This window comes from Equus caballus, chromosome 1 (genome assembly GCF_041296265.1).
Source record: "Equus caballus isolate H_3958 breed thoroughbred chromosome 1, TB-T2T, whole genome shotgun sequence".
In the NCBI taxonomy this organism is placed as follows: domain Eukaryota; kingdom Metazoa; phylum Chordata; class Mammalia; order Perissodactyla; family Equidae; genus Equus; species Equus caballus.
The window spans coordinates 81,109,592-81,133,332 of NC_091684.1; the positions used below are offsets into that span (position 1 = coordinate 81,109,592).

Below are 23,741 nucleotides of genomic sequence, written 5' to 3' on the forward strand. Positions count from 1 at the left end.
GTCTGTACTATGCAATCACTTACACTCCAGGACCAGTTGACAAGGTGGTAAAACCCTTAGTGAATTCAAGCAGGTATCTCCGATTTATTTTTAGTTGGAATATTATTTAGTCATTCACAGCAATGCTCTACACCAGCACTGTCCAATCATATTTTCTGCAGTGACAGAAATGTTCTATATTCACACTCTCCAATATGGTAGCCATTTGCTACACTGAGCACTTGAAACATAACTAGCGCAACTGAGAAACTGAACCTTTCATTTTTTCAGTTTTTTAATTAATTTTGGCTACTGTGTTGGATAGAGCAGTGAGATGCAAACCATATGGACTCAAACCATATGGCTCTGCCAAATGTATACTGGCTGTTTGCCCCTATTTCCTCATTTATTAAATAAAGATAATAGTATACTTACTCCTTATGTTGTTGTAAAGATTAAATCAGTTATTAATGTGCATTAGTTATCTATTACTGCATAAAAATTACTCCAAATTTAGTGGCTTAAAATACCAATAATTTATGATCCTCCTTGGTTTCTGTAGGTCAGGACTTTGGGTAAGGCTTATGTGCAGTTTTTCCACGTAGGTCTCATGTAGTTGCTGTCATGTTGGCCTGGGCTGCGATCATCTGAAGGTTCCACTGAGTGATCCTCTTCCACGGTGGCTCTTTCACATGGCGTTGTTTAGGGGCTTCTCCATGGGCTGCTTGAGTGTGTGCCCCAGCATAGCAGCTGCTTCCCCCAGAGCAAGTGACCCAAGAGAACAAGGGGCAGCTGCAATGTCTTTTCTAGTGTAGCCTCAGAAGCCACACACACAGTCTGACGACCAGTGCCAACTATCTTGAAGGTAGCTCCAGAATCTGTAAAGTGTTTTGAAGGGTGCTTGGCACATAGTAAATGTGGATATTAGTGTTTCTTATCTGATGCTTCCCAAAGGCAGCAAAACCTTGTGGCTCCCAGCTTACACTCATAATACTGGAAGCAGCTGCCCTGGAGCAGAGCAGGGGAGCTGGGGACGTGGTTACACCCTCTGAAGTGCTCACAGCCCGGCACGGACTCCTTGCATTGTCTTCCTCCCAGTGCAGCCCCAGAAGATGACTTCATGGGAATTTTGGTGTGGGCCAATCAAAAATGGCAAAGTCAGTCCTTCCTAACTTAGGATCTGACTTAACTTTGAGAATACAGCATGTGAAAGAAACAGAATCAGAAGCTCTGGGACCAGCTTCCAACTCCTAGACTTAGAGTTAGGAAAAGAAAAAATCATAGCCTCAGTTTATTTGTCCAAAAATGGGAATGCTGTTCTTGTCCTATAATGATGACTGTTTAGATCAGTCAACTCAGCCTGAATGCACTGGGCACTTCCTGTGTTCCAGGCGCTGTGCTAGTGAAGACGGCATAAATGTCTCTGCTTTATGCATCAAACAGACAAGTGAGAGAGATGGATGTGAAATCACTGCAGGGGTGGGAAGCACGGGCTGTGCTGGAGCCTAGTCTGAAGACTCCGTGAAGGAAGGAGCTTGGCTCATCAGAAATGTTGAGAGATGGCCATGCAGCTGAAGCAAGTGGAGCCAGGACGGAAGTATCAGAGCACTGACGCGTGTGAAAGGGTTTGTAAACTGCTCTTACTGCTTTGGGTCAGACATCCTTACTTTCTCTACTGCTCCCAAGGATCCCTTTTTACTGCTGCCCCCTCTTCTTAATGATGTTTCCAAATGAGTAGTGCCAACCCGGGTCCCGGGGGCAGTGTAATGGACTGAGGCTTTTGGTTTCTCTTCACCCTCACACAGCCCGGAGATGTCCTCCTTCCCAGCAGTTCAATGGCTCAACACCACCATGCTGGCCTCTGAACGGAGGGCATGACCCCTTTGCAGAACACAGCAAGAACTTGGGTTGCAGCTCATTCTTCAATGGCTCTTGTTTTGCCACCCGTTCCCAAAGTGCAAGTATCTTAGAGGACAATGACACAGGTATCTGACAAAGCTATTTGGCCATCGCTGTATATCAATATATCATCTTGACCCTTCCCTTCACAGCTCCTCTCCCTAGCAGACAGCCAGGAGCCAAGAGAGATGTGGTGTTGCCTCCACTGCTGAGACATCACTCTCCCCTGAAATGTGCCTGTCTCGCCCCCATGGCTGTGTGTGCACATTAATAACAGAGCCAGGCACTGGCCTCTCTGTGGCCTCTCCTGAGAGCATCTTAGGGTCTCCACCATGGATCTTCTGCCTCCCCCTCCACCGTTTTCCAGGATCCAGCCAGCTGTGAGCAAACACTTCTTCTTGGCAAAAGAGAATCTCCGGGCTTCCAGCGGTTTTAGCACAGCGAGGAATGGTGATTTGGGATACTTTACAGGGGTGATCATCTTTTGTCCTCCATGGCCCTCCTCCCCCAAACCCTGAAATGTGAGGCGGCCCCTCAGCTGCCCGGTGTGGCTGTCCGTCGAAGGGAAGCTTCTCTTGGCTGTGGAAGCCGGCAAGGGTCTCCGCCTCAGGGACTTAGTTTATTTATCTAGCTGGACTCCATCTCTTAGTATTCAGCTCGTGGAGGAAGAGGCTTTTACAGCTAAGGTAGCCCCATCCCCCCTGTGGAGACAGTGAGCAGAGAAAGAACAGATATTCACTGAGGCCTGAACTCCCCTTGGTGTTGTCTGCAAGGCTGTGGACAGGTGGGGCTACAGGGTCATAGTCAGAAAGCGCAGAATCACAGCACTGGAGGCCCTAAGGTCATGGCAGCCAGCACTCTTTTCTTCCGGAGGGACTGAAGGCCTTTGTTGGTCTGATTATGGAAGCAAAACTCTTATTTCGACCCATCCTCCCAATCCCAGAACCACTGTTAACAATTTAGTGTGTGCATTTCCAGATCTTTAAATATTAACTCAGCCATTTAATTGAGATATTTTTTACATACATGTAAGATGGACTGCAATTTCAAAGGAACACTATCTATTTCATATTATATAATCAGTATATTCAGCAAGAAGTACAAACAAATAATCTCTTATTTTATAATAATCTCATTTGTTTAATGAGATGAGAAATGGAAGTTCAAATAGTGAGTTGTCCAGGCTGGCAAATGATGGAACTGGAAATTCATTCAACCACATCCAGAAGGTTCTACTTGCTTTGCAAAAGAATCATTTGACCAGTGACAAAGAGGCTGACACATGAGCCAGGCAGCAGGGAGAGAGCCTGAGCCCTGGCAGGGATGGCATCATGCTCTCCTGCTCCCCGTACCTGGAGGATCCTCCAAGTTTGAGCCGACACTGTCTTGTCAGGATGGGGGTCCTCCGGTTTCCTGCTTACCTTGTCTTGTTCTTATGCCAATGGGCTGCTTCCTGGTTGTGCTGATGGGCCACTTCCTGGATGGCTTTCTCTGGTCTCGTTGGCCCCTGGCCAGAGAGCTATGCTCTGTCAGGCACATGGAACTGTGGAAGGATGAAGGAATTGCCATTGCTCTTGCACAGCACAGACCCTGGAGGGGACTGCCACATGGACCCAGTGACCTCTGCGCCTGCACACGTGTGGGAGGCTACAGCTCTGTCTGGAAAGGAGAAGGTACCATGTTTGTACAAGCAGTTCTACATGGTGCGGTGTGTTCAGTGCCTGCTGCTCACCTTCGTGACGTCACCATGGGTCAGACCTTCTCCTCTCCCACTCAGGCTTCAGGTATCAAATGAAGGATTGCATGGACTGGCTGTACCATTCTTTTTACCTCTGACATTCTGTAACTTATACAGTTTTAAACTTGCAACACAGCTGTTAAAATAAAACAGTCAACCTTTATAGTTATGTTTTCGCTGCCTTTGGGAGGAAATAGGTCTATTGAGTCTTCCTTTTTTTTTTTTTAATTCACATAAAAGAAAAGCTTTGGATACTCCAATAGAGGAAGTTTTATTTTGTTTTGTTTTGTTTTCCTTTTCCTTAAAGATCAAAGTTTGTCCAGTTTTCTCTTTCCTCGGAGGAACTGGTCTTCTGGAGATGCAGGCCTGTGTCCTCGTCCCTTCCTGCATATTTCCTCCCTTCTCCTCTCAGGGGAAGAGGCCAGATGCTCTCCTTGAACTCAGTGCTCAGCACAGGTGCTTTCTCCAGAAGAGGCAGGCAGGGGGATATGCACGTTAATAGCTCAGCTGGGGGGGCTGTCACCAACCTGTGCTAGGGGAGAAGATCAGACACTGATCAGAAGTCCCTGAGGAGATCTCAGGACCTGCCACCTGCCCTCTGGTCATCTTGTAATGAGTTGGAGTCTGAGGCACCCTGTGGCCTATTCTTGCCAAGGAGAGAGATAGCTTCTGCTTCCACATACACATCTTCTCTCTCCATTTGTCTAAGCATAAGAGCTGCTGAAGTATGGATCATTTAGAGAAAGAACTTTCTGAGGAGAGCTGGGCAAAGATGGGCCAAGCTGCTTCTGAGGTGGTGAGTTCAGCATCACTAAGACATGTAATGCCACCCAGGCATTATGATGTATGAGGTAGGTCTCAGAACTCCATTCAGAGAAGACTTCATGTGAGGCATCAGGTAGGTGAGACCTCCAGCTCAGAGAAGACTAATTATTTTATTATCTTCTTATTACATTTCATTCTCATTTAACTAGCTTCTGTATTATCTTCATGAATTCCTTCCTCAGCTTTTTTTTTTCTTTTTACTTTGCAGAGCTACCGAAATAGAATGTTTATTTCAGTATTTTCAGAAAAATTTTAAGGGAAATACATTTTTAAGGCTATAAATGTTCCTCAGAGTACTACTTTGGCCATATCTTACAGATGTTGATATATATAACATTCTCAATTACATTCTCTCTTAAATAGCTTTAAATTTTTACCTTGGATTTCTTTCTTAGTACAAATATTATTTTGAAGTTGTTTTATCTTTTTAAATGTTAACCTTATTTTGGAGGATAAAGGCTATCCTTTATTCTTAGTATCTGGATTTATTTTACATATGGACTCATTATGATTAAAAATCTTTCAAATTAAGATTTTATTGGGAATAAAATACACAGTAGATTTTTATAAAATTTCCATGCATTTTTAAAACATTATATTGTTTTTGGTGAAACAATATCTTTATCTATATTTTATATCTCTAGCTATATAATCAAGATTGCTAATTTTATTATTTAAGTCCTTGGCCTTTTGTGTTTTTATTTTATCAATTTATTAAATAAGTTTAAGTTCCACCTGTTTTTGACAATTAGGGAGAGATAAATACTTATACATCTTCTCTGGTTTCCTAAACAACAGGGAATAGAGCTGGATAAGTGCCAAGAACAGTAATGGCTTTATTACGGAAAACTAATTCTGTGCCCAAGGGCAAAAGGGAATTTTCTTTTCCTTCTACCTTGAATTGAGGAAACTTGGTACTGTAGACTGAGATGACCAAGTTACCTAATCAGCTAAAGTCTGGAAATCTAGGAACAAATGAGCAGGGTGCCAACTTGGCCTCCAAGATACAATGATAAAGCTCAGACAGGTCCTAGAAACAGCAAGATAAAGCAGAATATGCCCTCTCTGCTGAATTTTTAATGTGAAGTATGTGAATGTGGTCACTGAATCCGTTAGAAGTCACTTTCTCTGCATTCCTCTGGTCAGATAATTCCTTCTCAGATAGAGACTTGCACATGAGGGAGTGGAAAGGGAAACAAGCCAGGGGCTGGAACAACTTCCTTACCTCTCTAGAAATGTGAGAAACAAGGAGATAAGCAGGATTGTATTACAACTTTGATACTCTTGTCTATCTTAGTTTTAATCTTATGTATATATGTGTTTGTGTGTGAGAGAGAGTTTGTATTAAGTAAACAACACATTTGGTTTGACATAATGTGATAGTCTTTGTCTTTCAAAAGAGAAATTTAACCCAGTAATAGTCATTATAATCAGTGATATATTTGGTTTTATTTATTCAATCTAATTTTATGATTTCTATTCAATAGACTATACCAAGAAAGCAGCAGAGTATAGTTGTTAAGAGTGTGGGCTCTGGGTTTGAATTCCAGCTCTTCAAGCTACTAGAAGGGCCACCATAAGAAAGCCATTTATTATGTGTCTAAGGTTTCTCTTCTTTAAAATTCATGTCACAGAATTGTGAAAAAAACAAGTGATTTCATATTTATAAAATGTTTAGAATAGTACTTGGCACAGAGTAAATCCTCCGGCTGTTATTGTTGTTTTACTCTCATCTCAAATTTTGCAACATTTCTTGAATTTTGACTGGTTCTTTTTTCCTCTCAGAATAGTTTGGCTTGAAAGTTCCACCTTTTATTAAGGGTGCACATTTTTAATTAATATATATCTGTTTTATATTAAGTATACTATGAATTTTCCTGTTAATTAAAGAATAATTAATCTTAAGGCACTGAGATTTATGGTTTAAAGATGCTTTGAATACTGCTGAAAACAACAATAAAACCTAAAATGGAATGGAGAGAAAATGAACAACTTAAACGGAACAACAAATTGCCACAATTTCAAACCAGAAATGAGGTAAAACATCTGCCAAATACCACGCCTTTGGGCAAACACGAGATGAATACTGTGCATGCCGAGGGGCTACACACCTCCTGGGACCATGGGCCACACACAAAACCTCTCAATTGTTATTACCACCCAGAAGATGCCTTCAATGAACCTTAGATTAACCACAGTCTAATCCACGATGGTTTAACTATGGAACCACTTGGCCACAGCTGACCCCACTCATCTGCATGGACACTGAAATCTATGGAATCCTGCATGAGGTCAAGGTTCCCTTGTGTTCATTGTTGCTGATGTATTTGCTAATAAAATCCTAGTGCTTCATTTTATTGACTTCCTTTATGTAATGAAAGAAAATCCAACACATTGCCTTTCTTTTTGACAGTTCACTGCAACAGAACTAACCCCAGTTGAGATGTGTTTGTGAGGCACCAATTTAACGCGTTCTTTGTCTTTGCAGGAAGCGTTTTCTTGGTCTGCTTTCCTAAGCGGGGTTTCTTCTTGCAGACTGCAGCTTGCGGTTCCAGAGCAGAGAAGATGTTCTTGTCTTCCATTGAAGTGAATTGATGCTCCTCCGGGAGTCTGGAGATTATCAAGATGATAAACGTTGAGGATTTGTTTCAGGAGCAGTAAATCAGATTCTCTGTGAGGTGTACATTCAATCTCCTTGCTCCTCTTTCTTCTAGAAGTGGCTAAGCCAGAGTGATGCCTTTGTCTTAGCTACTGTAGATGGAGGTGGGGAAGGATGTCTAGTCACCAAGGCCCCTGCTCCGGACCCAGAGACCTGCTGGCTTCCATTTGACTTCCAAATGTTCACGCATCCAGGGCAGCTCGTTGTATCCAAAGTCCCCCACATTCCCTCATTGGAACCGACTGGCTTCCCATTGCCTCATCTACACATTCCAATACTTTGGGGTCTTCCCTGTGCATTTACTAGGAATACACGAGGCCTTATCAGGTGAGCTGGGCCCGACTGATGCTTTGTCTTCTTGCATGTTTTCCCATCTCAGGCGAGGTGCCTGTGTCCACCCTGGTGCTTTGCTTTAGGAGTGCCTTCCAAAGCCCTCAGAGGCACAGGAGAAGGAGTTAAATTTGTGTTAATTGCAGACAGAATTAGGAGTGATTAACATAAAATATTTATTTTTCATTCAGAAGTTAATTGCACCAATGTTAGGTAGTGAATGTTTTGGAGTTTAGGTGTCTTGTAGCTTCAGTGGGAGCCAACATCAACACACATTGCTAAAAAGGCAATCCTGGGCTGCATTAATAGAGAAATGGAGTGTGGATCAGAGGAGGAGATAGCCCCACTGTCCTCTGTGCTGTCTACTTTGTCTGGAACTGCGTATGTTGAGTGTCCATTGCATTATAGAAAGTACTTTGAAAATGAATATAGGAGACAGCGACTTACATCTTGAGGAATCTAGAAACCATTCTATATGGAGAGAAGTGAAAGAATGGTCTAATCCAAAAGCGCTGTCTACTGGAAGATAAAAAAGAGGACTGGAGGGAGAAAGACTGCTGTCTCCAGATGTTTAGAGAACTACAGTGTGGTAGAGAAAACAAGCCGATTCCGTATAGACACCGCAGGGTAGAACTTTGATCTGTAGGCGTAAATTCCAGGGGACAGATTTCATTTCATTCTATCTTAACCCAGGGGCAGTTGCGTGGGAGAGCGGTTGCCGTGTCACCGGAATGCCAGAGCCAAGGCTTCTTTCTCCAGGAGCTCGGGTGGTGAGCTCCGGGACTCTTGCCTCTGAGCACAAGTGACTCTACATTTGCAGGAACAAGAGGCGATGGCGTCTCTCCCGGGGCTCCGGAAATGTGGAAGGAGAGCAGCAGGGCCAAGCTGTGCTCACGGGAGGGCCTCGCTGCTGCCTGTGAGGGATGTTTGTTCAGCTTTAAGACTCGAGTTGATGCAGCAAGCCTGGAGCTTCACCTGCAGCCTCTACTGCACTCCTCCCGTCTGAAGGGACGGCTCCAACCCCGAATCAGACAGATCCATCCGCGCCCTGAGGACAAGGCCAGCGGTGAGCAGCGTTGGCCTGAGGATGAAAGGCAGAGACTGAAGTTCTGGGTCGGAGGCTGGGCTGCAAACATGCTGCAAGGCTTTCTCTTTCCTGGGGCTCTTCCCAGCTGTGAAACCCATTCCCATGAACATTTCAGGCGCTGTCCGTCTGGTTAAGGTGAAAAGCTAAGACGGCTCCGCAGGAAGCAGCTCCAATATTTATCCAAATCCAATGGAGTCCTTTGTCCCGCCCCGTCCAGCTGAAGGGCGCTAGGGCCCGTGGGCTTGAGTTGCCACTTGTCCCTCTTGACTGACGGGAAGCGTATCAGTAAATTGGCAGACTAGTCCGACGGCGCCGAGCAGGGTTTCTGAGGCTGATACTCACACCACGGCATTGCAAGTGCCTACAGCCTTCTCATGGGCACCGTCGGAAATAAGAGTCCTTCCCGACGCCTTAACACGCAGATTCCGTCTTTCATAGGAAAGAGAAAAGCAGAAGGAAAGGAAAACTGGTGTTGAATTTACTAAAAAAATCAAGTTCCAAGGGAATCCTGAAATTATTCTCATTCTTTCCAATTAATCTACACCTTTCTTTCACTTCCATTTTTAACTTACATTTTAATATAATTTTATACTTACATAAAAGTGCACAAAAATGTACAAAGAATTCCCATATACCTTTTGCCCAACTTTACCAGATGTTAGTGTTTTATGTAACACAAGTACGATGATCAAAATCAGGAAATTAGCATTGATATGACACTAATCTGTAGGCCTTACACAGATTACACCAATTGTTCCATAAATGTCCCTTTTCTGGTCCAGGTTCCAAACCAGGTTCATACATTGGATTCAGTTGTCCTATCTCCACAGTCTCCTCTAATCTAGAATAGTTTTACCTACACCTTTGGCAAATTCAAATCTAGAGAGGGAGAACGTATTCATTCGAGAAATACTAAGTGTTGGCTTCACTGTGCTATGCCCTGCTGGGAATGAGGGAATACCACATGGAAGAGGACAGACACTGTCTCTGCAATCCGAGGGCTCTCAGTCCAGTGTTAAACATAGACAAGAAAACCGACAATTTCCATGTGGTATGGCAATTACTGTAAGAGGAACAAAGGGGACATACAGGTTGGGAAGGCAGACACCTAAACCAAGGTGGGAAGAGGCAGGGAAGGATTCTTGGAAGAGATATTGCTGGAGGTGAAGCCCATGGGATAAGCAGGAGTTAGGCTGGGAGAAGGATGTTGCTGATGAGATCATACGGGCAGTGGTAATGGCATTGCTGAAAGCCCCGTGGCCCATGGCACCTGCTCTGTTCACTGAACTGAAATGCATTCGAGAGTCTGGACATGAGATGTGAAGTAGAGAGGCATGTGGGGGGCTGGAGAGGCAGGGAATGGCTGGATCGTGCAAAGGCTTGGAAGTCGTAATAAGCGATTATTGTCGACCATAGTGCAATGGAAACACGTTGAAAGATGTTTTGTACAGGAGTGTGATCATCTGATTTGTGTTTTAAAAAGACTACAAAAGATGATGTCGGCCTGAAGTAAGGTGAAGCAGCGGGGGTAGAGAGACGCGAACAAACCTGAGATATGGAGGAAGTAGAAAAGACAGGACGTGGCGATTGGTTGGATGGAGAGGGTGAGGGAGAGGCAGTGGTGAAAGATGAAGCCCAGGCTTCTGCCTTTGACACTGAGCAGAAGTTGGTGCCATTCTCTGTTAGAAGACACCGTGGGAGCAGGAGTTTTGAGGATGTTTTATGCTGAAGAGTTTGGCGAACTTGTGTAAAGTTGGAATGTGAGGCTGAGGTCCTCTCGACTCCCAGTCCAGGGCTGTTGATGCTACAGCATGTCTCCTAGCTCTTTTCAATCCAGCAAGCCATTAGGTGTGAAAGACACAGACAGGCAGCCCTGAGAAGCAGGCTGCATGCCCTGGTCCCTGCCCCCAGGGAGACCACGGCCAGGGGATGCCCCAGGATTGGGCAGATACTGTAATAAAGGCAGTGCAAGGAGGCCCAGGCCCGGGCAAGAATTTCTGTTGTGTCCCGTCCAGCTGGGAGAGGCAGAGGCAAGTCAGGCTGGCTCGATCTGGTGTGAGGCTCTGCCTGATGCTCCTTCCTCGTCCTTCATTCAGGATCTTGTTCTTGATCCACTGCAAGGCTAGTCTTGGATAAAAGCTGGTCTAAAAGTGGCCATGTCCAGTTCTGGCTTCAGCTCCAGGGGCTTTTGTTGATATTTATAGAGGCTGTCTCTTCCTTTCTGACCCATAGTCACCCCTGTTTGCAGACCTGCTCTGTCCCACCTGGTTGGGCTGGAAGCACTTAAGAAGACAAGGTCTCAGCTGGACTCTTCCTCTCCGTCCAGCATCGGAGAGATGGAAGTCTGCTCCCACCCAACAGTCAGTCAGCCACTTGGCAGTTCAGCTGGAGGGGGAAGTCCAGTCAGCTGGGGGCAGTTTGGCTCAACTAAATCCTCCAAGGCGGGGTGCTAAGAACAGAGGAGAGAGAACACGACTGGAATGTGAAGGACTCAGGGGAAATAACTTGCCATGCCCCAGTTTCTCATCTGCCAGGATTGTAACTGAGGAAGTGGCTGCTGTCAGGTAGCATTAATTGACATTCAGGGTCACCTGCCCATCTTCTCAGCACTGTGTCCCCTCTTCATGTCTGGGCAAACCCACCACCCACAGATCGGCACCGAGTCTGCACTCACAGGCTGATTTCAGACCTGAGAGGCAGGAATGATGGCTAGTCTAGAATGGGACATACTCCTGGCTCAGTGCGGGGTTTTTCCTACTATCAGGATGTCCTGGGCATCCAGCTCCAAGGAACTTTTGGACCACGTAGGAAGAACACAAACAAGCAGAAAAAACTTGCGATGTATTTATGGACCGAGTCAGGCTGCCACAAATGGCTGGGCAGCATCCCTGAAAAACGAGTCAGGGGTCTCCCATGCAGAATCTGGGAGCAGAAGTGAGCAGTGTGAAGATTTTTTGTGCTAAAATTTGCTTTATGTCTTGGGAAAAGAACCTCAAGCTTCTTCGATCCCCCTCTATCATGTATCCTTGGCAGCTCTGGGAGATATTTTCCCTATTAAGCAAACCAACAGCTGCTGATTTTGGCTACAGTTTGCCTTGCTTAGTTCTTGGGAGGAAAGAAGATGCTCAGCTATCCTCAAAAGCCACCAGTGGAAATCAAAATAAAAACACAGAACAGATGGGCCTGGAGGATGGAAACCCGGAGGGGGGCCGTGGCTTCCCATCCTCAGCAAAGCCGCAAACCCCCAGCGGTTGTAGAGTTCTCCTCCTGCCCAGGCCTGGCCTCCTGTGGGGCTGTGGGGTGTTCCTCAGGGCTCCTCCCATCTGACCTTTCAGGAGATGATACACAGGCAGACAAGAGACATGGCAGATTTCTATGAGGGGACAGTGAAGAAGGCACAGGGAAATTTCCTGGATCAAAATACTTCGCCCATCATCACATTACCAATTCTACCATAAGTGATTCATTCTTTTGCGTGTCAACTTCTTCATTACTGGGTTCTGATCTGAACCAACTAAAACAGCAGTTAACCTTTGTATTGTTGTTTCCTATGTGCCAGGCCCTCACTAGTATACAGATTTGCAAGGTCACACTTAATCCTCACCTTATTCTTGTGCTGTACCCATTTTACTGATTAAAAGTTAAGGCTAAGAGAAGTCAAACAATTTAGTCAAATTCAGAGAGTTAGTAAGTGCCATTGCTGGTTAGTCCACCACCAAAAATACTAAAAATGCTTAAATACCAGGATAGATTGCCTCCCTGAGAAGACTGACACCATTCATTCAATACATAGAAATATAAGTAGAAGCATATGTGTATGGCAGACTTAACCCCCAGCAGAAATATACATCCATCTACTCCTCAGTCAAGGAGACAAATGCAAAGATGGCCACACAGCCAAGAATTTCTAAACATTGGAAGAAAATCAGCATCATCAGAGGGACATGTCAAATTACATTAAAATTACATTGAAATTACAAATTACATGAAGAAGATATTGCTGTAGGAAACAAAATTTAGAGCATCAGGAAATTCTTCAGAATAAGTATAGTTATAATTAACATATAACATTGCAAAAATGGATGAGAGTATTTCATATATAAATGAAAACAAAACCTTAGAGATCTGCAGAAAAAATAAGATCAATGAAATAAAAAAGTGAGTTAAAGAACAGAATTAACACAGCTGAAAATTGAATTTGTAAGATGGAAGATAGCAACAAAAAATAATTTCAACGTGAAGCCTCAAAGACAAAGAAATGGAACGTACAAACGGAGACAGAGTGGATTTATCCCAAAGACTTCCAAATTCTGCCTAATTGAACTTGCAAAAGGAAAAACATAAACAAAACAGAGAAGTGAAGGGAGGAAATAAAAAACAGAAGACACAGTTTTCAGGAATGAGGACGAGCTCTCAAATTGAGACAGTCCACTGGGTGCTAGTTATGACAAATGTAACAGACAAGCCATATGCACACAAGGTGGTGACAGTTCAGAAAACCAATGACAAGAAAAGTGTTCTAAAGGCTAACAAGGAAAAACTAAAGAGACTGTAGATTCTCTATGAAGGCAGGAGCATCAGTTTGGAATCAGATTTCTCAAAAGCAAGAGAGGATTTCTGAAAGCAATAGAGCAATATCTTCAAAGTGTTGAACTAGAATTCTATTCCAAGCAAAAACAAGGAAATTAAATATAAGGTAAAAAATATTTTTAAAGCCCTTTAAGGACTCAGAAAATTTACCAATCAGAAGCTCTATCGGAAATTTCTGGAGAATCTATTACAGCAAAATAAACTAAAAAATATTGGTAATTGAGTTGAGGAAGACTTGGGATATGGGGAGTAGTACTTAGCCAAAAAAAATAGTTATTATTTCTAAATAACTATTGATTTTAGAAATAATTAATGTTAATAAAAAATGAAATCCATTTTCCTTAAATGATTTCAGAATAGTTCAGATCACAGAAGAAAGGAAAACATTTATATTTTACAATCTCTATTAGAGCTTTTATTCCAGCCTTTTGAACAAGGGGGCTCATGTTTTCATTTTGTACTTGGCGCCATAATCTATGTAGACACATCTGTCACCCACACAGGAGACTTGAGATTTTTTTTGCTGAAGAAACTGAAACAAAGAGGCTCCATATTTGGAGACATCAGGCACATAGGAAAATTGGGTGAAAAGAGGAGAATTATGTGAGCTGCTAACAACTGATTTAGAGATACCTCCAGACCCCCACTGCCAAGGTGGTAGATTGCAGGGTCTTTCGCTGGAACAACCAAATCATTCAGGGCAAAAGACCTGCGCATCCTGACATTTGAAGGTCACTAACATCGTTGTTGGTTGGCTGTCCCCTCAAGCTGCTGTGGAACTCTCCAGTATATAATCTCTTCCATGCACCTATGGCTAGTTCCAAGCCATTTTCATCTCCGCCAAAGGAGATGGTATATCCAGGGGTTAATGAAGCATTTCTATTTCCCCTCCTGCCTTTTAATTGGGGAATTGTATCCATTTGCATTTAAGGTAATTATTAATTAACATGTTGTGCCTCAGGTTCTGTTGGTTTTCTTCCCAACATTTGTCACAATGTACAATTACTTCACTGTCATTGACTTATGAACTTTTTTCACACCTATCTTCCCATAGGCCACAAGCTCCCTGAGGACAGGAGCCATCCCTGTCTTGTTCATTGCTAGATCCTCAGAATCTCATGCTGTGCCTCTCCAGGATGTCTCTGAGTAAACTGATTTGAGTGAACAAATGTGAAAGGACTTAGTAACCTGTATACTGATGTGAGCAAAATGGTAGCTTCTTATTACAGGATGGATAGAGAGCAGATTCCAAGGAGGCCTGTGATTATAAGATGCTGATTCTAAGACAGTATGAATGACAGATATGCTACCTAGGTCCCCATACCCTCATCAGCATCCTGGGAACTGTGAGGAGTCAGACAGGATGAGAACTGGGTGATTTCTTAGCTGGAGTGGGGCAGAAGCAAAGGCCGATATATCGTTCTTTTCTCTTCTCCCCTGCCCGACCCAAGCACAGTGGGACCTATGAAGTTCAGCTTGATTTTGAAGATTCTTATTCTCCCTTGCACTCCCAGACCTTTCCTTTATCTCTGGCTCCATCCCTAGGAATAAATTTCTTGGTCACACTCTTCAATCAGGTTCTCCTAGAGAAAGGACCCAGCTGCAGGAATGATAAGAACCAGACTTCAAATGGTTTTCCAGGAGCTGAGGGAAGTAAAGTCTTTTCCTACAGTTTCTCCAGCCATGGAATTAAGGAAAGGAAGTGGGTCATAGAGCTATAGCAGTGTAAGGCAGAAATCCAAGACTTCTCTGGGACTCCTGGGAAGGCCTCTTTCCCTTCACACAGAAGCTTCCCTCTGCTTTCCATGCGGAGCCTGGCTCACCTCATGAGAGGCTCTGTGTGGAGACACCAGTGGCATTTTTCACTTGAGTGGATTATTCTGAGGAAAGACATAGAGGAAGAAAATTTAGCCCTTTATTTCTCTTGTCTCTTTGGGCAATGGCAAGAAATGCTGCCTTTAGACCCTTATTTCATCCATGAGAGTTGCCTTTTCCATTCAGGAGTGATTCCTGCCTCTCCAAGCAGCTGTCGCCCTAAGTAGCCACTTGATTCCCAATCACCTGAGCCTGAAGGTGTCCTGTGGCATAAGCATGCCTATGTGCATTGTCCCTGGTCACCATCAGTGCAGCATGAAAGAGCACGGGCAGCGGGAACACGCTCCCCGTGTCACAGCCTGCCTTCCACATTATAAAGTTTGAGGACAGCTTCCTACCGCCCAAGGGGGAAGCAGCACAGTCCGCCAGAACAAGGCAGAGCACGGATCATCATTGTACCCAGGATCACCTACACAAAGTTGAAAAGAGAAACTCTGTGTCCTGCAACAGTGCAGACAACTCAAATTCATATTCAAGATAAAAGCTAAAACAAAAGCCATGGGAGACCTACTACTCTCTAGGTAGATGGTGCCTTTCCGGCAGACTTCAGCCTCCACTGGACACTTCGCAGGACCTACTCCTGCCGATCAGCTCAGCCTGGACCACCACGAATTCAGGACAAGCTGGAGCAAGGAGACTTCCAGGCTTCCTCTGCAAATGACGTCACTGCTCAGGAACTAAATGGAGCCACCTCCCTCTGGTTTCTCAAAGCAGTTTCTCTGGGTCCCTCACCTGCCGCTTTGTACTACTTTAACTGGATTTTTTTTTACGTTCTATTACCTGATAAAAACTTTCCTATATCTTATTAATATCCTTCCTACAGACTCCACGTGGAATTTTAAAAATTATATCTTGACTACGTTTAAACAAGGCTTGGCTCATGGGAGGCATGAAATACATCCACGTAAATAAATGAGAGGCTCAGCACTCCAGGCTTCTGTGTCCAGCGCCACCTCTGACTGTTCCAGGCCACCGAAGAGATCGCCCAAATTCCTTTTTCTGAGGAGAAATGATGCCCAAGTACATATTCAGACTCCTCTAGGGGGCCTCACTGGATAGAGGGGTAGAACAAGGCTGAGTCTTGGTTTAAAAATCAAAACTTTAAAGACTCTGGAAGGAAGTGGACTATAAAGCAATTCAGTTTTCTGCAAAATTACTGTATTGAATTTATACTGATCAACTTAGTGAGCAGGAGGAAGAAACTAATATTCATTCTAAAGTTACAGAAACAAGCTTATGTTCACCTCGCTTATTTTGCACTACTTCTTCTAACCAATCTAAAGGGTTACTTTTATTTATTTTAATTTAAAATGCCTTTATGCATTTATATGGCAAATAATACTGCCTAACAATGGTATTTGACTTTCAGTCTGGTGAGTGTAGCTAAGAAATTCATGTCTCTTTTGTATAACACGTATTGAAAGATAGGAAAAGTCAACTTAATAGATGTTATTAACTAATTCACACATATGCCACAGCTGGATAAATGGTTCAGGTACAGATGAGCAGTCAGTGTGGGTACCTGATGGGCAGGTGACATTCTGGGTGCTCTGCAGGGTTTAACACAGAAGATTTATTTCCACTGATTTATGCTAACAACTTGCTCTCTGTGAATCTTTAAAGTAACCAATTCCAAATCTTCTAGCTCTTGGAGAAGGGTAATGCCTTTGCAAATTTTTCCCAACTTGTTGCTTTTCTAGCTGTGTTTTTCAGTTGCTGCTTGTTCGGTCAAGGTTCAGTTGCTTTCAGGTCTTCTTTAAGCTTCTTGAACTTTTCCTCTGCCTCCACACTCACTGAGACACAGGACTCCCTGATCTGCGCTGTGGGGCAGGCATAGGTGCCGAATCTTGGTTCCTGTCACTTCTTGCTTCCTGCTTTGCAGCTTTCTTAGCCTCATATTTCCTTTGATTTTCAAGGGCTGCTTTTGATAATGGCTTATCATTTCCTGGTTGTGATTTCTTATTCTGGGGTGATTTCTCCTCAGGCAGCTTGGAATTGGTGATTGGTTTATTTCTTAAAGCTGAGAGTCTATCAACCATTGCAAACTTAGGTTCCTCAGGGGGCGCTTCACTTGTAACTGCTTGGGAAGCTATTGTTTTTGCTGGAAATAGTCCATCCAAAAATGGTTGCCAGGGTAGGGCTGGCATAAGGCCTGTACCCATTATTAGTGCCCAGCCTGGAAACATGCATGGCAGTTAAAATGTGCTCCCCCTCTGGTCATTGAGCAAAATATGTAGGATCAGAGGCTAATGGTCGACAAACAGGTTTGTATTTTTTAACATCCCATGATTGCATTTGTCCCTTATATTTCTAAATCCAGCTACCATTAATGTATGGCCACGAGGACCAAATAAGCTGCATTAGAGCACCAGTTCCAAATTCAAACACAGGACCACACTTCAAGTTGAAAATCGTTGCTTTGACAGGCATAAAACTCTAAACGGTATAAAACTCAGTAGAATTAGAAGTCTAACTCACATTATAAATGGGACTATGTTTTGGTAATTGAACGAATTACAGAACTTTCTCCATTTGTTGGTGTGGCATTGCTCACTGTAGTAGGAAGTTCCTGTCTTTTCAAATCTGTTGTAGCTATGACAACACAGCAGTAGCTTTTTCATTCCATATTGTCAGAAGCTTATCAACCTTAGAGGAACAGTTGTTGACTAAAGCTGCGTGAGGTCCTCTAAAGTTGAGTAGAGGTGGAACCTAACAAACGAAGGTGCACCTTTGCTCCTTGGAACATAGACAGTCCCCATGTGCTTAAGTGATAACACACAAGAATTAATATTTTGGAAATGCCAACTACTTGCAATTTTATTAAAATTGTTTTTTAAAGAAGTGAACTTCCTTGTTAGCATTTCAGGCACAAATAGTTTCATCATCTGACTAGGATGGATACCAATTTTTCATTGTTTCTGGATGAAAGACTTTAGGAGGTCCCAGTTTTAACATCATGGAGTTGCAAGTTGGGTCTCCCAGGGGCACATGTGTAGGGGGAGTGTAAGGCTTCTATGTTGCCAGAACATGGTTTTGTTTTGGAGATAATTCAAGTCAAACTGCCTTTGGAGGTTAAAGGAGTGTAGTAATCCTGTGTTAGTGACATTGATAATGTTTACTGTTTTTTCCCTTGCCTCAGCAAATAAAGTGTCACCCTCACTAAAGGTGTAGACTTTGCAATTTTCCTGTGGTTCCCTGTGCTTTATGTAAAATATGGTGGTACATTCACTATAGAGGGTCCTTCTGGGACCTTGAAAACATCGCTACCTCTGAATCCATGCCCAAATCTGCCAGAGGTGGCTGGATGGCCCCATCTTCCCCTGGAAAACAGTTACATTCATTTTCAATGCCTCATACTGTCGTAAATCATTCTACTGCTGCTGGGCTTCTTATCTAACTTGGAAGAAGTCAGTATTTGGGTCCTCTTCTCACTGCTGAAAATACATAATTCCTCAAGGAGTGCAGACTTTTCTTCTCCAGTTTCTCTTTGGTCATGCCAATAAGTCCAGGATGAATATCTGAGCAGCAGGATCTTGGAGCCCCATCCAGTGCTTTCTGTCACTGCTTTATTGACAGATGGCTGCAGAAAGCACCACTCAGTCTTTAGTGGGGGTCTGAATGAACAGAGTGGGAGTAAAGACGTAAGCTGTGTGGACCAGTGCACAACACCCCCTGTGCATGTAGAGCTCACATCGAATTCACGCTCACCTACAGAGGAGGCCTGTCACCATGACTTACATTTCGGCTCCTTCAGGGCAAGGAATAACATCTAACCTTCCTTCCCCACCTTCCAGCCTGAGTCTTCCTCTGGTATCCTCATCTCAGGCTCAGGAAGGGTCACTGCCATGCGTGATTTGCTCAGTTCAAAGTCCTAAGAGTTTGGCTAGATTCTCTTCTTTCACTTCCCTTCCACAAAGAACCCATGATTGGATCCAAATATGCCTCACACTCCTCCACATGTCTCCACTTGTACTGCCACCCTCTGTGTAAAAGCTCCATCTTCTCGTCCTGTCTCCACGATGGCCGCCAAGCTGTTCTCTATGCTGCCCCTCTTCCAATCACATACCACACAACAGCAGAGCAACCCTGCAGACATGACTCTGACCCACTCTCTCACTGTTTACAGCTCTAGAGCACTGCCCATCACATCTATAATAGCTCCAGAAGCCTCTTACTCCCTTTTCCTCCAGCCTCACGCCAAGCCCCTCTCTGCCTTGCTCAGTACCCCAGCCAGCCTCCCTCCAGTGCTGTGAACACACATGGCCTTTCCCACCTCTGAGCTTTGCACTCTTCTCTAAGCTTGAAATGCTCATTGTGGCTTTTTATGTGACTACTTCCTCTTTACCTTGCAGATTTTAGTGGAAATATCATCCTTTCCAAAGTAGCCTCTCCCGGGTAATGTCTACCTCAATGTCCTATTACTTCCCTCTCAGTCATTATCCTTCTTAGTTGTGTGTTTGTTTGTCCACTTTCTCTTCCCTAGCAAAATGTAGTCTCCATGAGGGAAAGAAGCTTGTTGGTCTGACTTACCACTGATCCCGGTCCATAACACAGAACCTGGAACCCAGTAAGTACTCAATAGTTGCTTGTTATATGAATTAATTTCTGTCTCTTCCCTAGCCCTCAGTGCCCAACATGCTCAGTCAATAGCTATTGAATGAAGAAAAATAGATGAATGAATTGATAAATGCGTATTTCTAATGTTAATCCCACTTCACATGCCCTCCAAGCATGGTGTAGCTGAACCTGAGCACGATAGTACTTCCCCATCTTTCTTCCTGGTCCTGTTCATGCAGCAGCATTGTTTATAACCTCGTCTCCTTTGATCACTTCCAGGACAAGAATGAATCATATGTAGGTGGAAGACATCATGATTGTGGAATCCCGAATATCTTCCAGCTCGACTCTTTCACTGGAAAAAAGGAGCCTGAGGATGGGGGGCCCTGGACGAGAGAGAAAGTTCTGAGTTTCCTTGTCTGTGGTTTAGACTGAAACGAAAGTGAGTCCCTGACCTGGTATTCCCCCTGACTAGGTCTCCTGTTCTTGTGCATTTTCTCCAGGGAGAAGTGCAAAAGAGGAGACCACACCAGGAAGGGCACAGCAGTTGGAGAACTCTGAATCCACTGGTCTCAGGCTCTGGCCTCAGAGTCTAGGACCAGAGCCACCTGGAAGTGGTCAAGTAGTTAATCAGAGAAGCCATAGTGGCAATGGAGATGGTGTGAAGATGTAGAGAAGAGATTTGCCTCAACAAGCCACCAAGACCTGCCTCCAGATTTGCCTTTTGTCTTCTGTTCCAGGGCCTTAGTCTCTAACCCTGGCCATCCTCAGCATCTTTTGGAGAAGGCTTCTCCTAAGACTGACTGTAAAGTAGGACATGTGCCTTCAGATTTGACTCCCACCCCTCAGGTCCCAAAGACAAGCCTGGATGAGAAACAAAGAATATTCCCCTGGCTTTCTTTTTTTTTGAGGAAGTTCAGCTCTGAGCTAACTACTGCCAATCATCCTCTTTGTGCTGAGGGAGACTGTCCCTGAGCTAACATCCGTGCCCGTCTTCCTCTACTTTATATGTGGGACGCCTACCACAGCGTGGCTTGCCAAGCGGTGCCATGTCCATACATGGGATCCAAAACAGCCAACCCCGGGCTGCTGAAGTGCAATGTGCACACATAATTGCTGCACCACCAGGCCAGCCCTCCCCTGGCTTTCTAGAACCTCTTCTCCCCTCTGCTAAGCACTTGGCCCTGCCCATGGAAAGAGCTGTGTGGGCACTCTAGGAAAGTTTGATATTCATAATCCTGCATCCAGGTGCTCTGTCCAATGAGTGAAGCAAGGCTCCTTGGGAACCCTCTCTCGCATGCCTGTCCTCCAAGGCTCTGGTTCTGGGGGTGGACTCGCTCCCTTCCACTCAGGGTCAGAGACCCGGTTTGCTTCACATGTTTATGCTTTTAGTTCCTTTGGTGTAACGCATTGCTGGTGAAAACTTGGCGCACTCAACATCTCTATCCAGTAACTCATTTGTTTTAAATTTTGGAACCATCTGAAAAATACATGATGGTGTTAAAATGTGTGTGTGTGTGCGCGTGTGTGTTGTGTGTGTGTGTGTGTGTGTGTGTTTGAAAGAGCATGTGGGAAAATCCCTTTCCCTTGGCTATTTATAACCCTTCCCAGGCACTAAAAGCTCAATGGCCATAACTCTCACCCTTCCAAAAAGTGCCGAGTGCAGCACTTTCTTATTTTATGCACCTCCTTGCTCTTAAGTGCTCACTGTTTGGATTTCTGGTGTGATAACTTTATTTAAAAATTGAGATTTCCTGGAATTGTGCGCTTGTCTGAGCTCTTTTTTCTGGCCAAGCACTTCTTCCTCCCACTCTGCAGAGCCTGACCAGCATGGCGCCTGCTCTCAGTGGTGCTGCAGGCTCCAGTCAGAGACACTGATTGTCATTCAACTAGGGGCACCTGAATATGGTTCTCCAGAAGACCCTAACACTGCAGAAGAAATGTCATGCAGACCATGCAAAGTACTGCACCTTGTGGCACCGGGCTGTCCCTCTCACTTCATCCCCTGACACTTGGCAGAAGCCTGGGACCCAGAAGGTGCTCTGTAAATTCTTGTTCAATGAACATTCCCAACTCTATCCTCTGCTACCCAAGTTCCTGAGATTCTCTGGTTACATCATGCTCTTTCTTGAATCTGGGCCTTTGAACAAACTCTTCTATCTTCCCATTTGCTTTCAGAAGGCACCTTTTCCAGTTTCCCAAATGGTAAATTAGGTCCATGTGTTTATCTTTGAAATGAAGAAATTGAAAGAAGTTTGCAAAGCATTTGGAAGATGGAAAATGGTGCTATAAATAATCTCTAGACATAAAGGAATTTTTGAGAGACAGGGGGCTAATGGCATTGGAACCAGCCGTTTCCAGATTTCCAGGATTCAGCATTGCAAGAGAAAGGGCCCAAAGAGCCCAAAAACCACTCAGCTTGAGTGGTGGGGCTGGAAGTACTGGGGGGCCATACAGAACGTAGGCTCAGAGAATAGGATTTTGGGGACCCCACTAATGCCCTGCTGAGCTTCCCTTTGCTCAGCCAGCATGCAGAGGAGAAGAAAGATGTGCCTGCAGGCTCTGAGATTGCTTAGGCAGGGGCATAGGGAATCTTGGCTGACTCTGGAGTGTACCATGAACCGGGACACACTAGCCAACAACCCGGCCCTGCAGCGAACCCCTAATTCTCCTGATGATTGAGGCAAGATAAGCTAAGTCTATCTCTATGCAGAAGGGAGGATGATCAGAATCTACCATTGAGTGAAAAAATGTCACAAAAATTACATGTTTATACATACAGCACGTGTGTGCGTGTGCACGCACGCACGCACACACACACACACACACACACACACACACACACACACAAGCTCCTCGAAGAGTAACCAGCAGCACACTAATGCAGGGTTCAGGATTTGAATGGATGCTCTCTTACAGGTGCTGTCACCTCATCAGTTTCAACCCCAGTTTCCACAGAGACAGTTCTCAGAATTTGTGTGCTCCCTCCAGACCTTCGCATACGGATGCAGGATGTTATTTTGTGGTTGGTTCTATTATATGTTAGTTGGCCTTTCATAGCTATAAAAATGTTCAAAGCTGAACGTTGTCCTTGAATATGATTTTCGCTGTAGGATGTAGATATTGATATGCAAGAGTCTCCTTTTCATTGAATTATAGGTAACCTTCCATATGTAATTTCCTCTTTATTCCAGGGGATAGTTTAGAGACTATTTTTGAATTTTCAAATGGATATTTTAGTCATCTTTTGGTTGTAATTGATTTTACTGAGTAATGATTGTAAACACAACTTGTACAACCCCTTCTTCTGGAAATTCATTGAGATTTTCTTTATGAATAATTGCATGGTTTGCTTTTGTAAATATTTCATGGGCTAGGAGAAGAAAACCTTCTCTGGAGAGCTGGAGCAGAAACCTTTTCAGGTATCCACGAAATCAAGTTCCCTGATTATGGTTGTTGAAATCTTGTAGACCTGAACTGAAGGAAATGCATGAAAGTCTTCTGCTATGATTGAGCTACTTTTTAAAGGTTTTAAAAGTATTTCCATAAAGTGTTATTTTATTTATTCATTTTACTCCTGGGTTGTTTTATGAAAAAGTTAATGACTATTATATATTTTTATGGATATCTTTTATTATTGCTGGTATATCATTAATTATCCCAATTTAACATTTTAATTGATTTTAATATTTAATATTGATTAACATTGTTTATTTTGTCTTATAGTCTACTTACTACATTTTTCCCAATCCTCTCATTTTCAAGCCATCATTGTCATTTTTACTTATTTATTTTTGCAATTTTAACTTTTTATTTCAAAATAGTTACATAGTCATTTCCACCAGCAATGTATGAGAGAGAATTTCTCCACGTCCTTGCCACCATTTGGTATTGTTACTATTTTTTGTTTTAGCTGTTCTCATAGGTGTGCAGTATATTTCATTATGGTATTGATTTGCATTTCCCTAGTGGCTAGTGCTGTTGAATATCTTTTCATATACCTGTTTGCCCATCATATATCTTCTTTGATGAAATATATTGTCTTGTCTTTTGCCTATTTTCTAATTGGAATGCTAGTTTTTTTATTACTGTTGTGTTTTGAGAGGTCTTTATAAATTCTAGATATGAGGACTTTGTCAGATGCATAGTTTGCAAATATTTCTTCAAGTCTGTAGCTTGTCTTTTCATCTTCTTAAAACGGT

The 23,741-nt window shown here is 43.7% G+C and overlaps 1 long non-coding RNA gene and 1 pseudogene across 1 annotated transcript; one reads left to right on the forward strand and one right to left on the reverse strand.

Annotated features, from left to right (window-relative positions):
• Positions 1-4,469: 4,469 nt before the first annotated feature.
• On the forward strand, positions 4,470-6,795 carry LOC138916974 (uncharacterized). The gene is made up of 2 exons (XR_011424267.1): positions 4,470-4,514; positions 6,348-6,795. It is a non-coding gene; the product is annotated as an uncharacterized lncRNA (long non-coding RNA).
• A 9,883-nt stretch (positions 6,796-16,678) lies between these two features.
• Positions 16,679-19,078, reverse strand: LOC102149860 (eukaryotic translation initiation factor 2A pseudogene; annotated as a pseudogene).
• Positions 19,079-23,741: the final 4,663 nt, after the last annotated feature.